Source organism: Zonotrichia albicollis, chromosome 2 (assembly GCF_047830755.1).
Source record: "Zonotrichia albicollis isolate bZonAlb1 chromosome 2, bZonAlb1.hap1, whole genome shotgun sequence".
Lineage (NCBI taxonomy): Eukaryota > Metazoa > Chordata > Aves > Passeriformes > Passerellidae > Zonotrichia > Zonotrichia albicollis.
This window is the reverse complement of record NC_133820.1, coordinates 5,528,728-5,544,750: the sequence shown is the minus strand read 5'-3', so window position 1 is coordinate 5,544,750 and position 16,023 is coordinate 5,528,728. Positions and strand designations below refer to the sequence as shown.

The following is a 16,023-nucleotide window of genomic DNA, read 5'->3' as shown; positions in this document are numbered from 1 at the left end:
ATTACTTTGGGGAATACAGGCTTACTCAGAAATCTGATACAGAGGAGCCAGACCATGCTAAGCCACAGCACCTCCCCCCAGATGAATTCAGGATCATTATATAGGTGATAAATTCTACTCTCATTGGGAGAGCAGCAGGGCTTGGGGCTCCATCATTTGTGTACTTGCCCCCACAGAGGCCCTTAGGCTAGCTAGCAGAAAAAATACAGTGTTTATGGGGTGTATTTAATGGCTGAGCCACTTCTCCATTGTACAAAAAATGCTAATACTCTCCCACCTTGGCATAATTGTTTTCTTCCTCTTTCCTGCTTTCTTTTTGTTTTGACTCCTTCCCCTTTCTGTCTCTGTCTGCTTCAGCTTGATGGGACTTTGATTTCCTCTGTCTTCAATGCCATCTTCTTGGATGATCTACACCTGTAGCACTGGGCACTTCTGTCCCCACAAGTGATGGGCTTCATGCTCCCCACAAAAGCATGTCTCAGGAGTATTAGACCTGTTCAGAAAAGCAGACAGCTCCTGAGTACTGTTAGCTTCTTATTGTTTCACACAGGAAGAGCCTGTTTATAGCCTGGAGCCTGCAAGGAATTTGAAATGCCTTCTCCTTCCACTTGGAGGGCAAGGAAGCAGCTGAAGAGAGCAGGAATCTTGCCTCCCCTCACAAATATCTGGGCATTCCAGAGATCAGCCTTACCTTTAGATCCTGCAGCCCAGCAAATATGCTATCACATATCCCAGTGTTTACTCAGCCTGTGCCATCTGATAGGCCACCTATACTGAAGGGGGTGATTAACATCTAAGAAGGGATGGGAGGTGACCTTCCACACAGCCATGATATATTTTTGGGAAGGGCAAGGCAAAGTCAGAAGGTCTTACTAAACTCTTTGATCATTTAAGTTTCTGGTTACCAAATAACCACCAGTATCCTTTCCACAAACACATTTATTCTTAGCTGCATGAATTCCCATCCCCACTTCTGCAACATTAGTGTCTATTCCCGAGGCACATCTTTCCTCCCAGCTCCCCCATCATCTCTAACAACCCATTCCCCAAATGTTCTCCCTTTCCTGACTGGAAACATACCCTGCATCTTGCCTGCTGCACCCTTCTCTCATCACCTTCTACAACATCCCAGTCACTTCGCATGAGCAGCCAGTGGGACACACTTTGAAAACTTCCACTTCTAAGACCTCCACATGAAGAAAGTAAGAGAATCTGCTTAATTCCTGGAGTTCTCATAGCTTCTCTTGTTCCCCTGACAGTTGTACAGCTGTTACATCTGCTGCTGCTAACTAGACTCGTTTTTAGCAAAGCACAGCAGGAGCTAAAGAAACCTAATTCTGGCAACATTATAATACCAGAAGCACTCCCCCACTTTCATTAACTTCATTTTCTGCTTTTTATCTTCTCCAGTCCCTTTTTCTTCTCCTCCTCCTACCTTTTTTTGCTGGCACTGTGAACTTTTTCACCAGGTCAGCAGCAAGCAGGAGCAGCTCAGCTGGCAGCTCACACCCCCTCACTGCTGCACAAAGAGTGGCACAGGTGCCTCAGAGGAGCACCAGCAAATACCAGCACCCCTGGGGGATGCCACATCAGATATCCATGGAAAAATAGCTGCTGAGGGCATGGTTTCATATGGACATGGATATCACACACCCACCTGTAGCATGTGGATCCATCTGAAAATGGGAGTCACCACCTTGCTGTCTTTCCTGGCCTGTGTAAAAAATGGGTGTTCCAAAGCACTCAAGAAAAAAAATTGATAAAATTATAGTAAGTCAGGCTGGTGGTGATGTGGCCCAATAGGTCACTAATTAGGATGCTTCATTAGAATATGGGAAAAAAAGAAGAAAAAAGCCGAGATCAACACTTGCTCCATTTGACCTCGAGTGTCTTGGACAAAAGGCTCTGCCCTTCAGGCTGGAGCACATTCTAGAATGAAATTGACTCAAATCTGAAGTGGAAGTTCCATAAAATGTCAAAGAAAAACCTGCATGAGATCTAGCTCTGACAGAGGGATCCCAGCAGAAAGAAGCAAGAACTAAATACCATCCCTAGGCTGTTACAAAATTCAGACTTTGAGGGCATTACTGGCAGAGACCAGAGACAAGGTGGCACCAGCAGCACTGGGAACCCAAGTATTGCTCTCCAAGGGTTAACAGTGGGTGCCAGGTGGCACACTGGCAACAAACACCTTATATTCCCTTGCCCAACTCCTAGCTGGGCAGACAATCAGTATTCATGTCAAGAGGAATTAGTTATTCACTGTTTTCAAGGTGGTGTTGTCTCAATCCTGCCTAGTAAGAGCAGAGTCAAAAAAAAAAAAAAAATAAAGACTACCAATATTGACATGCAGTATAATAAATTTTGAAGGCTTGGAAAAGAAGCATAGAGGAGCTTTTCAATCAGACAGTATAGACAAAGTCAGGTGTCAGAGGAGAAAATGATGAGATTTCCTAGGGCTTGGATGCAGTAACAGGTGTGGGGATCTGAGTGTCACTGTCAGGGAGAAGAGCAGAAGGGCTGGGGGTGATGAGAGTGCTGCTCTTGGGAAAGGCCCAGGTTTCCCACACACAGTTCCAGATGTTGGTGGGGGATGACAGAAGACTGGAGAAATGGTGAGGTCCCAAAATAAAGAGATGCTAGCACAAGATGTTGGGCAGAAACAAAAGAAAACAGAAGAGGAGAACACTTCAAAAGTCCAGAAAATATCAAAGTTGGTGGGAAAAAAGTGAGAGACTCTTAAAGGTGACTGGGCCAACACTAGATATTCCTGTGAGAAGAGCTTCGGGACTATGATTTTGAAAATAAACTTTGAGGTATCCCAGCAAGTATTGGAGAACAAAACTTGGCAAAGCTCATGTCAATACAGGGAATATGGAAGGAGTTTGCTCCACTCTGCAAGTTTGCAGCATGTGGAAGTGATTACAGGGATGATTCCAAGAGCAGTGCTATATAAGAGATCTGGGTTAATAACATGCAATGAATAACAGTACGAGTAGAGCTGTAGCCAAAGACAAAAAAAAAAATGCCAAGAGCTGCATAAGTCTATCTTCTGAATAAGACATAAAAGAAGAACAGCAAGTCAAATTGAAACCTTTCATTGATCACACTGCAAGTTTCTGTTTTTAACTACAATTCGTTTCTCTAAAGTAGTTCCTTGTTTCACCTTTAATCACTCAGAATATTTGGACCAGTAAAGATGAAGTCAAAACTTTAACCATGAAAAAAAAGTAAAGGACTTTGACTCCATGTTCTGTGGTAAAAACTTTAGAGTTTTTTCTCAGCAAGGAACTCTGGCATCCTAGATTTTCTCTCCAGTTCAGGAAGAAGGACACCAAGTTTAAGATCCTTTAATATTTTTTAACAAAATGAAATTAAAATTAAAATAAAAGAACATCTAAATTTTACACTCAGAAGGAAAATTCTTCTTTCCAACCAGTCAGATCTCATTGTTCTCCTGTAGTGGCAAGATTCTGTTCACCAGTTTGGCAGCAATTACAGGTTTCAAAAATTACATACCTGCTCAGTAGAAGCTCAGGGTTTTATGTTCAGGGAGCCTCAGTTCAAACCATCAAGAGGATTCTCCCAAGAGTATCACTGCAAGCTGCTCACCTGTAAAAAAATATTAATTAATTAAATCCACTTTTAAATTGCTGTGGGCCCACAGGTAGGCCTAGAGGTAAGGTAGCAGTAACATATGGGAAAATTATACCCTTTTTTAGTGATAAATGGAAAAGTACCAGAACTACTTAGGTGCTTAATATTAGAAGAGAAAGAATTGTTATTACTGGAGAAGAAAGGAGAAAAAAAAAGAAAATACAAAAAAATCCCAAACCCTGGGCATTCCATCCCAACTCTATTGTTTAGAGCTCTGAGAACTAACACCCTGCAATCACTTCACATGGCTCACACTTCCAGCTCTACCAGGTGTGGGAAAGTCCCAGGGAGCCCAGCTTTCACAAACCCCCATTCTGCCCCAAAATTCACTTTCTGCTGCACCCATCCCGTGGTTTTCACCTTGGAGATCATCCCACCCTCGCTCTGCCCAGGTTGGGAGCGTTCCTTGGTTACCTGGCTGTGCCCTGGAGCCCTGGCTGGTCTCTAGCAGCTCAGGCTCCCATGCTCTGAGGTTTTCTCCCATGCTCTGCAGGGTTTTTGCAGGGTTTGCTGCTCACAGATCCCCGGCCGGCTGCGGCATTTTATCGGCGCGGCGCGAGGTGAGCACGGACACGATAAGGAAGCGCTAAAAGTCAACGAGGTGCCACTGACAAGGCCTGGAGCTGGGCTCACGCTTCCCCAGGCCCACGTGTGTGCTGACACTGAGCAGCCCAGGCTCCTTCTCACCAGCTGCTGCCTTGGGAGGAGGCACCTCTCACCCTCTCCTCCATCCACCCATCCCATCTCCATTGGAAGCTGTCACAACTCCAGCCCTGCAGTGAACAAATCTTTTCTTATGAAATACCCAAAGATTCCTTGATGAGCATTTAAGAGATTTTTCCTTGCTCAAACACGCTGATGGATGTGTCTCCTGGTTGCTTCATGCCTGCCCACCATTCTCTCCCAGGGAGGAAGGATTTGCTGCCTGAAGTGACTTCTTTCCCAGGCAAGCACTCCCATATGCCCGGAGCAGAGCCCCCAGCAGCATGCCTGGCAGTCACCCCACAGAGATCAGTCCCTGCTCAGGCAAGCCCCAAGGCCTGGCAAACCTGCTGTGACTAGCAGCTTCATTAGGACCCAAGTCTTTTTCCACCACATTTTCAGGGGAAGGTGAACAAGCTCATGAGAAATTTATTTCTGTTGTGCACACACAGTCCCTGAGCCACAGTCCTGTGAGCCACAAACTAAAATACCAAATGCATTCCCTTGCTCATACCAACCTACACATTACTTTGGGGAATACAGGCTTACTCAGAAATCTGACACAGAGGAGCCAGACCATGCTGAGCCACAGCACCTTCCCCCAGATGAATTCAGGATCATTCTATAGGTGATAAATTCTGCTCTCATTGGGAGAGCAGCAGGGCTTGGGGCTCCATTATTTGTGTACTTGTCCCCACAGAGGCCTTTAGCCTCTGTACCACAAAAGAGCAGGAGGTTTAACCAGCTCACAGGGCAACATATGCTGTTGGAGAAAAAACATCCTGGCTCCATCCTTGCCACAGTGACCATCAACTCCACACGGCAAGAGCAGAGACAGCCCAATGGCCACAGACTGACTGGAGTGTTTCAAAGCAGCCCAAAACTCAGGAATCTGGATCCAAACGCGTACCCAAGATGCCCCCTCTACCTGAGCAACCACAGTGGCTCACACAACACTGCTTTGGAGGGCAAACAACTCACCACAGCACTGCTACCAGGCTCTGACACACAGCAAGCCCCCACAACCTCTGCAAGAGGCCAAAGGACTCCCTTTTATTCCCAGGGAGGGAGGGTGTGTTGGCTCAGCAGCTCCCTTTCCCAGCTGGTGCCAATGAAGCAGCCTCAGCACAGACAGCCAGGTGTGAAAAGAAATGGTGAGTTCACCTCCAGGGAGTCCCCACCTGTGCAAGGTGAGCTGCACTGAGTGTTTAACCAGCCCACCTGTGAGATCCTCTGACACCTGAATTTATATTCATAAAGAGCAGTCAGTCACTTTCTCTTGGTGTGTCCTTTTTGGAAAACACCTCCTGAGATATCCATGCCTTCTGTTTCCTAGTTTCCATAAAGACACCATGGGCAAAAAGAGTCTCTCCCTGCTTCCTGAGATCCAAAACAAAGCACATCTCACCAATGCACCCCACAGGCAGTAACAGGACAGGCAGATCCTCCTGTTGGTCCTGGGACAGCAGGCACGTAGGGTTTGGGGTGAGAGCTTGCTCTTGGGCCAGGCCAGCCCTCCCCATGCCATACCATGCTTGTGTTGGCAGGCTCCACTTCCGTGCCGTGAAAAACACATCCCAGGCTCCCAGGAGACTTAAACACACAGGGATATCACTGAAGGGAGATGTTTCTTTCCCAGAAGGAACAGATTTCCTATGTGGGAACTCTGTCACACAGTGAGATGTGGACGCTGACCTGTTTACATTTGCACAGGGGGAAGAGGCTGTGTCTGTAATGTGTATTGCTGTAGGGATATCTTTGAGCAACACTCAGAGCCTACGTGCAGGAAAGGCCCTGCGCAAACATCTTGGAGATGCTATTTCAGCTTAATTTGAAATAATTTCACCCTTGTCTGTAGTTTCTGTTTCTCTCTCCACTGCTGCCCCTGTCTCTGGTTCCTAGCAGGAACCAGTCCTTGAGCATTCTAGTCGAGAGCCCAGCAAGCTCCTCATGGACCCCAGGGATGGCAGCTGAAGGTCTGCTCCCAGCCCCAGACAGGAGCAGCAGGTTTGCCAGTCTGGCAGGCTTCCCCCCAGCATTTTCACAAGCACTTGCTTACCTTGTTTGAGCTTCAGAGAGTTCAGTTTGGGGTGAAGGGTAGGTCAGCCCTTATCTCCTATCTACACGCGCAAATGCAACCCTTGCCGGTTCCCTCTGCAGCTCCAGCAGTTCCTGCCCGGCAGCACAGCCAGGACCACGCTCTCCCCCTCTGCTGAGGCCTTCCAGTGGGAGGCAAGCAGGGCCAAAGAGCCACAAAGGTGTGCTAGGGACCCCCTATCAGCCCTGAGGAAAATCCTGAAGGTCTCTGAGCCTCCTCCTTTGCAGCCTTTGGTGCGGGTGAAGGAGCAGAGCCACAGTTCCCCCTGCCCCACTCCAGGCTGGTGAGAGGAGCTCTGGGGTGATGCTCAGGGATGGCAGGAGCTGGGTGAAGCCCCCAAAGAGGATCCTGCAAGGTCCTGTGAGATTCAGAGATTTAAAAAAGCCTCACTGGCCCCCTTCTCCTTCTGGAAACTGTTTTTAGTGCATCTGAGGTGGATCCAAGAGCTTGAGCTACTGGATCTTGCAGTTTGTTTAAGCAAATATCACTTCTGTCAATTTTCCAAATGTCTGTTCACACACAGACTGTCTTAGCATCCTGCCAGGGCTCTAAACATTCATCTGTGGAGAAATTTTCTGGAAACCTGTGCCTGCATCCCTGCCTTGCCTTCCAACCATTTAAAAACCAAACACATAAATATGAGCCCGCATGGAAATGTGAAAGAATGCATTATCTAAAGCCTTGCAGGTGTGTGTGACTCAGGGTGCCCTGCTCAGACCACAGTCACCTTGTCCTGGCCACAGCACACTCAGCTCCAAGTCCAAATGGCAAATCCTACCCATATCCCTCACTGCTGGAGGCTCCACAGGACAAAGGCAGCAAAACTGACTGGGGGTGGTGTGGGAAGGGAATGGTGGAGCAGGCAGAGACACTCGGTCCTGTGTGTTTTCTTTCCTTAAAGATAAAACCTTACCCCCAAGTCAAATGAGAAATCAGGAACAATGTAGGAATTTTAAAGAGGCCCAAGCTGCCACCTGACTCAGCGTCTGGGCAGGATATTGATTAGCAAGGCCATTCTTTATTCCTCTGCTATTGTTCCAGACCAGCCTCCCCCATGACAGCAACAGGCGTGGGAACACAGCAGTTTTGGTGTTAAAAAGTGCTTTTATCACTGGACTGAGGACAGGGGTCTCTGGGAACCAGAGATGGTTGTGTCTGATAGACAGGGGAATGCATTCACACCGAGAACCTTATCCTGGGATTTCTGAGGTCCTGGGGCACTCCAACACTGTGCAGCACATCCCCCATCCACCATTTCCACTGAGCTGTGTTCAGGTTCTGCTGAGTTCAGAGGAAGCACCTGTGCCTGCTAATAATTCTTGGATTTCTCCTTGAGCTGCAGTGGCTGTGTGATGGCTGTTCCTACCAGAACTTGTTTTTAAACAAGCCATGTTGAGTCCTGTAACTCGTGTGGCACAGCACAGACAACAGGCCCACCACCAATGTCCTCATCCCTCCTCCTGAGCAGGTTTCTCGCCAGTTTTTTGCGGGGATTTCTTTTCAGGATGGGCTCCAGCCTGCAGTAGCCACCACAGTGATGTCAGTAGGTGAGGGCATCTCCTCCTTGTTCAACAGACCAAACAACTGTGGGTGTTACACAGCACTGCCACTTCAATTTCCCAGCTGCCTGCAGCCGACCAACAAGCCAACACAAGTCCTGACCAAGTGAGCTGACAGACACTTACACAGATTCCTGGGAGCTCCAGGCAGGAATAAAGAAAATCTTTGGTTTCTTGGGATTTCTCAGTGCATTAAAAAGCAACACAGTTCAGTAATTGAACACTTCTGATTTGGCTGAGCAGAGGACAAGCAGTGACCAAGAGCCAGGTTTTCAGTGAGCCAAAATATTTCTGGCTGTCCAGAGAGCCATACAGTTAGCTCCTGATTTTATATTCTTTGTAGGCTTGTTCTTCATTTGCAAAAAAAAAAATTCATCTGTAACCACCTTATATATACACATGGTGGTCCTTATTTTCACCCTTAAAATAAAATTTAAAAATGGAAGTCCTTCAGGTGCTGCCTGGACAAACATCAATGTACAAATTCACTTCAAAGACACCCCAGCTGAAAGGGCACAGTGCACTAGGGAGTGGATCTCCAGACACAGCCTGTGCTCTCTGCACACACAAGATATTAATTCCAGCATCTAGAAATACTCTGGAACATTGTCTGTGTAAGAATGCACACTTTGGTAATAGTGTGACTGCACCAACTTTTTCTGCAGGCTTTCATGCTCCAGTTTCATTCTTTCCACGAATTTTTCACCTTCCCAAAGTTGAAAAGCAGTCAGGAATCAGCCAAGATTCTCCTCCTCCAATCTGTGACAAATGGACAACCAAGCAAAACTTAGATGTTTAATAGCTGATGGTTCCCGTCTACAAAAAGCAGAGTTAGTGCACAAATTCTTTTTCACAGCTGATGGACGTGGTGTCTCAGGACTGACTGCCTCCCTGCCAGCTTGTACTCAGTGCCCAGCACAGAGCAAGCTTGGGAATTCTGGGCCCCAGAGCTTGGCTCACTCTGCTCATGGAGACACCACAGACACAAAAGGCTGGAGCCACTTGGCTCTGCAAAAGCCAGCCCTGCTCCAGCACTGACCTGCACATCAGTCCAGAGCTACACAAAGCAGCCACTGCATCAGCTCATCCATTTAGCAAAGGTGTTGATTGTGTCCTTATCCACTTATTTGGGCAACCAGGAATTGAAGAATCCATCACCTTATCCGCTACCAAAAAGCAGTCCAATAAATGCAGCAGGTTACAATTTAAAGGATTTAATTTTTCCTCTCTCCTTGGGCTCAGTGGCATGGTGACACTTTCCTTGTTGACTTTGTGACATTCTTCCTCTTCCAACCCAGTGTGCTCTCAGTCCAGCTAAAACTCACAGACTGAAGGGACCAAGAGACAGATTCTAATCTGATCCCACTGTCACCAGTAGTGTTGAACAGTCAGTGTGTTCCCTGACTATTTATTCACAGTTCAATTATGCTCTCCCAGGATGATTCAGGAGCTTGGCTGGATGAATAACAGCCCCCACAAGACAGCCTGGACAGAAACAGCCAGCATGGGGTCTGAGGGAGGAAGGGAGGCAGAGGAAAGCCAAATGGACATGAGCTGTGCCACATCAGTTGTCTCAAGATAAGCAGAGCAGGCTCTCATCAATATTAAGACATTGTTTATTCACCTCCAGCAATAAGCCCCATGTTTGGGCAACTGTGCCTCTCTTGTCATGGAGCTGCTCACAAGAATGCTTCCTACAACCTTTTCTGTGAGGAGTTAAGGTTATCCTAGAGCCTGGAGTACTTAAAGTGCATTACACTTCCTCTGGCAGATCAGTAGCTCATTTTCCTGCCAGGGGTTTCCACTGCTACCTCGCTGCTTTGTCTCCTGGCCATTTTAGGTTACTCCACCACAGGAGCCCAGGCTACAGGACTCGTGCCATGGTGTCTCAGAGCAGGAGAGATGGCTCTTTGGGACAGCCTCAGAAAGCCCCTGGCACATGAAAAGAAAGATGTCAATCTGCAAGGCACTTGAGCAATTGTTCCCTAAATGGAACGGGAACTCGGAGGCAGGAATTGTCCCTGTGGAACCTGGGGACAAAGCAGCCTCTGCCAAAGGAGCCTCAGCCACAGAACAATGCTCCAGGGAAAGCAAACAAATCCAGAATGCCTGTATCCGTTTTTCAGGACTCCTTCTTACTGAGAAAAGCCAGCCATGAATAAAAGTTGATATATTTGTTTCTAACCAGGAAAACTCAAGCAACCAAAACAAAAAAGGCCACTCTGACTGATATGCACCTAGAAAAGTAAATAAGTGTTAAAAAATAGAAGAGACATCCTCAATGAGTAATTTAACCCCACAAATAAGAAATGTTATTGAGGCCATGGGACATATGTGCCTATGTATAACACTGCTTACCAGATACATACATGGGTAGGTGGTAGGTACATACATTTGCACTAGTTACAATTTTGGTCATATTCTTGCTGCTTTTCAGGTCACTACCATATATTTTAAACAGTATCTGTGCTTTGGGATATGTCCCTTTATTATTTTTTTTTCTCTGTTACACTTGCAAACTACTTCATTAATTTCCTTCTTTTTACTTATTCACGATCTGTAGCAAAGCTTCCTTCTCAAACCAAGGCCACTTAACATACTGATCTGAGGATTCTTTTTTTAAATAACACAAATAATTCCTCCTTTTACAACTTTTCTTGAAATGATGAAGAAATTCTGTACATTTATATAATTTACCTGTGTAGGAGATGCTGCATTGACCTTGACCTGCTACAGACCATCTGCTCCCAACAATTTACATTCACAGCATCATTCAGGTGGGAAGGGACATCAAGAGACTTGAACTTCTTGTTCATTAATTTTATCAGCCTCCCTTTTTGACAGCAGTTCTTCCAGCAGCCCACCTTTATTTCCAGACAGACTAGGACTCTAGCCTGATGGTGGCAAAGCTCAGGAGGGGTGTAGCTCAGAGCACAATATGTTATCAGATGGAGCTGCTTGGAGGCTGCTCTGGGCAATACAAGAAGCCTCAAAGAGGTCCAGAACTCTGAGGGCTTTGAGATGGCTCAAGGTACAGAAGTGGTGGGTTTTCTCTGCTGTGTTTCCATTCTCCTTCACTGCACCTCACAACCCAGCCCAGAATGAATTTCTCCATGTTATTCACACTGACCAGGTCACCACAGTCACCACAGTTCTGCTCCAGACCTGGACATGCTGCAGGGCATTTCTGACCATCACCAGCCCAGTTCAGCCACTTGGACAGGAGGTGACAGCAGAAGACTAAAGAAGCAGAAGGCCCAGAAATTTCCATCTTTGGAGAACTCTGACCATTACCAAGGCCAGATAATATTAATGTTGGCATCACATGAAGTTTCTTCATCTCCATCATCTTTTTTTTTCACAGCTGAACCATCCCACGGCTTTGTTGTGCTTGGAAACCAAGTGTGAGTTCCCATGCAGGCCAGCACAGAGCAGATTGCTGCACAAAGCAGGGCAGACACCAGTGCACAGATCACCACCACTGACCTCTGCATGGATTCCTCTCAGGCTGGTCTATTTGCTTACACAGCTGCAGGCTCCTAGTTCGCATCACTTGGGTAGCTGAAAGATAATTTTGCCTTGTTCCTGTGCTGGAGTTTTCACGTGGGCCCACTTTTCAGGGTGGAGAATGATTCTTTTTAAGTATATGAAGAAGTTTATCAAAGTAGCTTTTCTAATGCAAGAATGATCAGAGTTCTGAGAGGAGGAGGAGGAGAAATTGAAAGGATTGCTCAGATGGAAGGAAAAGTTGTGTGACCTGGATTAGAAGGAATTTGACTAGAAGACTGGCTTGGATTTGTCCAGACCTACCAGATAGAAATGAGAGAAGAGTTTCTCTCAAAGTATTTGGGAGAGGGTTGTGGGGAGTTCTGGAGCTCATGGGCAGCCACAGGAGCTTTAGGAGAAACACTGAAGTCAGGTTTAGATTCACCCTAGACTGTGGTACTCTGAGAGTTCTCCAGCTCTGAGGAATCTGATGGCATTAAGGCATCAGCCTCTACTCTCAAGGCAGCATTTCTCATGTTTTCCAAACAATTTGGGAACTGCAAATCGGCGCAGATTTCTCAGCTCAGTAATTGTGGTGTTGCCTCAGCATTTTTCTATCGAGATTCTTCAAAGATTCTCTCTCCGAATGCAGCCATCCATCCTCCTCCATGAAATCCCAGCCCTTACTGATTATTACCAATAAAGTTATTGATGTTGGAAATGCTGATCCAGGAAGATGAGGCTATTTAGAAACGTTTTGCCAGATGCTGGCTGAGCGATACTGCATCATTTCATGCAGCACATCACAAAACCTCCTTCTTCCCTGCTGTGTTAAATTGTTACTTTCCCTGAGGGAGAAACATGGCTCTTCACAAATCTGGCCTGAGAGGAAAGTGGGGAATGAGTGTGGGAATAGCAGACAACATCAAGGATTCCCATTTCCCTGTTCTTTGCAGCCTTGCCTTTAACCACTGCCACTCATTTTCTGAAGTGCTCTTTCAGCGGCCACATCCTGTGCTGCCTCTGGTTTGGTGACAGCACTCCTAAACAGTGAGAGCACTGTCAGGAAAACCAGCCTTGGGTTCCTCTTGGGCTGAAAGAACCAATTTACTGCTCTCCTTCAACAGGCAGAGGATAATTATAGGGAGTCCCTATGCCACATCACATGGGTATCACATGCAAAACCCATATATCCTACTAATGTGCATTGCTTAGGCACCTCTGTTTCTCACACATAGAAAGATGATGAACACCCCCAACCAGGAAAAAAATTACTTATTATTTTGATAGCTATTTTTTCATATCCCAATTGAACCTGAGGGGTAGTTTTTAAGGAAAATAAATTTCACACTTCTCACCAAGAAGCCAAACAGAACTGCAAGATTCAGAACAAAACCAATGAATTATAGGTACTTCAGCTTGTTTCAATCAAGTTTAAATATTTCTTCCTTTTCCACCATTTCAAGGAAAGCAATAAACATCAGCAAGCAAACACAATCCTGTCTGACAACACTTACTGGTCAGATTTTATCCCCAGGTCTCTGAATGAGCTCATACAGGGGTTTTTCCACAGTGCAAGCTCATTTTAACAACATCAGTCAATCACTAAATCAAAGAGATAAAAGACATTTACCCACCAATGAAACATTTCTGTACAGGTAGCAATTTTGGGGATAGTTTTCTCTTAGGTGTCCTGTGGTCATATTTCATCTTTTACTTCACTTAGCATTAAAAACAAGAAGCTCCAGCATGCATTTCAAAGGGCCCAGTGAAAATGCAGTGCCTGGATTTATATGGAGCAGGGCACCACACTATGTATGAGCACCAAGAGAGAACTCAAATTAAATTAAATGGGAAGCTAAGTGGGGAAAGCGCTGTGTTAGGCAGGACTTCAGTGCTCAGGGAACTCCCCAGCCTGCTCCCCACTCCTTGTAGCTTTGAACATGAGTTTGTGGCCACCTGGAGAGCCAGCAGGGCTCTGTGTGGCTGTGGGGAGAAGGCAGGCACCACTTCCTTGGCTTTGTGCTGCAGGTGATTCATACACACACACCTGTTTCCTCTGCAGCCTCTCTGCCAGACAGACAGACAGACAGGGTTCCACCAGGAAACCCAGGTGTCCAGAAAAACAATTCAGGAGATTTGAATTGACCAAATCCTTCACCCTTCCAGAAAGCAAAACTGGATGCAAACCTTTTCCAAGCTTTCCTGTGATAAGTCCTCAGGACACCATGTGCCTGTGAGAGGATTTGCCTTTATTCAGCCACACAGAAGTGCAGCATGAAGGAGCAGGGCTGCCTGCTTCTCTCACAGGGCTCATGGCACACTTGGGAAAGGAAAGCCCATTAAAAGGCATTTTCCCTGCCCCACATCACTGCTGGGCTTGTGAGCTCTTGTACACACATAGATATTTGGTCTTCTAGTACAAAATGCAGCCTTGTCATCTGCTTGGGCCAGCAGCATCCTCCTGCCCCCTTCCCCCCCATTTGCTGTGATTTACTTTACAGAAGGCTTCAGAATCCAGCCAACACACATCACAAAACTGGTGGGAAAAATCATGATTCATTAATTTTTTCAATTAATCAAGTTCTTAATTTTACCCAGGAGGTCATGCCTTGAGATTCTTTCAGACCATCACAAAAGAGAGCAAGCTGGCTGGGAGCAATAAGCACCATCTGAGGATCCTCCCATAGTTCAGGCTGTTTACTTTTCAGTTTCACTCACCATCATCCAAGCACATGTCTCTTTTTCCCTCACATCCATTCAGCTGTTTCTTCCTGTGAAGCTGACTTCCAGGGAAAGCTCTGGAGATCCTTCAGAGCAGATTCACATCCTGATTTCTCTTCCCTCTGTGGACAAAGAATGGAGCAGGCTGAGGTCCTTCTACCCCACACTTGCTTTAGGAAGAGACATGTGCCTGTGATTCTTTCCACCTCTGCAAATTTTCCTAAAGCCCCAGGATTTGGAGCTGGGATCTTGCAGCAGCACAGCTCCAGGATGGGAGAACTGATCAGAGAGATAAAAGACATTAACTCACAAATGAAACATTTCGGTACAGGTAGCAATTCTGAGGATAGTTTTCTCTTTGGTGTCCTGTGGTCATACTTTATATTTTCCCCAGCCTTTTTTTATACTATATATTTCACCCCAGGAACTTGGTGCAGGCACTGTCACAGCTTTCTGGGGTGAGAAGTCCCCCAGCAGCAGGCTAGGAACTGCTGTCATTCCAGAAGTTTCTGAGAAACCATGTTGGAAGAGAAAAACCCCAGGAGTTTCAACAATCTCCAGCGTTTTCCAGTCTGTGACATTGCACATGGAGGGACCTTACCCACAGAGCTGGCCCCCAGCTGTAACTATATCAAGCCACTCATGTGAGCAAGACTTCGCAGGATCTCAGCCTCAGGGGCTACCAAGAGTCCAGCAGGCCTGAGACACTGACAAAAAGGCTCTCAGGATCAAAACACCACTTACTAGAACAAAGCACGGATTAAGTGATACCAGCCCAATGAGACAGACACCAAATAAGTGCAAATAAAATGTTTCCCTGCTGTCAGAACACCATCATGGGACCTGCACGTGGCATCTCTTCCTGCAGAGGCTATGGAGAAGTGATTCCACTATCTGCCTTGGAATTGCCCCAGGAAAGCTGGCCTGCCTGCCAGCGTGGGGTGCCTAACTTCCAGACTATTAAATAACACTGCAATCAATGCAACTCAAGAATGTGCTTAATTGTAAGTAAACACCTACAGACTGTGATAAACTAGGATGCTGCATTGCTCAGTGCACTTCTTTGGCTGATTTGTTCACCAAGGCAGTACCTCAGAGGGACAGAAATCACAGAAACCTTCTAAAAGCTGCAAGGATAGCTTAAATAAAGGGAAGACTGTTGCATTTAGATTAAAATTACCAAGTTTTTAAGACCCAGCTTCTTAGGGTCTTAAAAGAGATAAGGCACTCAGAGATAATGCACTCAAAGTGACTCTTTTATAAACACCTAACCTGGATGAATTAAAAGGAACATATAAACCAAGATCTTCTATCACTTGCCAATACAAGATGCATTATTGCCCCAGGCCTCAGAGAGAACTGCAGCTTTGCATTCCCGCTTTTAGTTAGGATAATGAGGAGGAGAAGGAAGAGAATTTCTGAGGTGGGCTCCTCTTCCTTTCATCTGAGAAGTGTTACTGAGCTGTGCAAAGCTCAGCGAGCTCAGTACCGCAGCGCCGGAGCTCCCAGAGACTGCACTGCTGAAAGGAGAGGTGAGTTCTGCCTCTATCCTCCCTGAAGCTGGTTAAACACTCACTTAGCAGAGGGCCCTCTGAACAAGGGATGTGGCTTTGCGCTGGGGAGAGTTGGCAAATGCTTCTCAGTTACCTGTTCTATTCTCCTCTTGTTCCACTGCAAGCCATGAGGCTCCTCGGGAAGGCTCAGGCTCACAGACACTTTGTGCCTCTGATGGTTTGGCTTTGGCCTGTTCTTCTCACCAGCCACATGCCAGCATGACTTCATGGTGTGGCTGCTTTG

General features: G+C 46.4%; 1 protein-coding gene across 28 annotated transcripts in view; it reads right to left on the bottom strand.

Moving 5' to 3' along the window:
• The window catches only part of GJA8 (gap junction protein alpha 8), a 49,100-nt gene that overhangs the window by 26,329 nt on the left and 6,748 nt on the right, over positions 1 to 16,023 (bottom strand). For 15 of the 28 annotated variants that reach the window (XM_074532257.1, XM_074532250.1, XM_074532339.1 and 12 more), the window contains exons 1-2: positions 4,072 to 4,221; positions 3,520 to 3,612 (exon numbers count right to left, since the gene is read on the bottom strand). The gene's annotated coding sequence lies outside the window, so the exon portion shown is untranslated. Of the gene's footprint in view, positions 1 to 277; positions 494 to 3,519; positions 3,613 to 4,071; positions 4,222 to 14,223; positions 14,349 to 16,023 lie in introns of those variants that run through there. The other 13 variants (XM_074532252.1, XM_074532266.1, XM_074532298.1 and 10 more) reach the window with 5 other exon arrangements.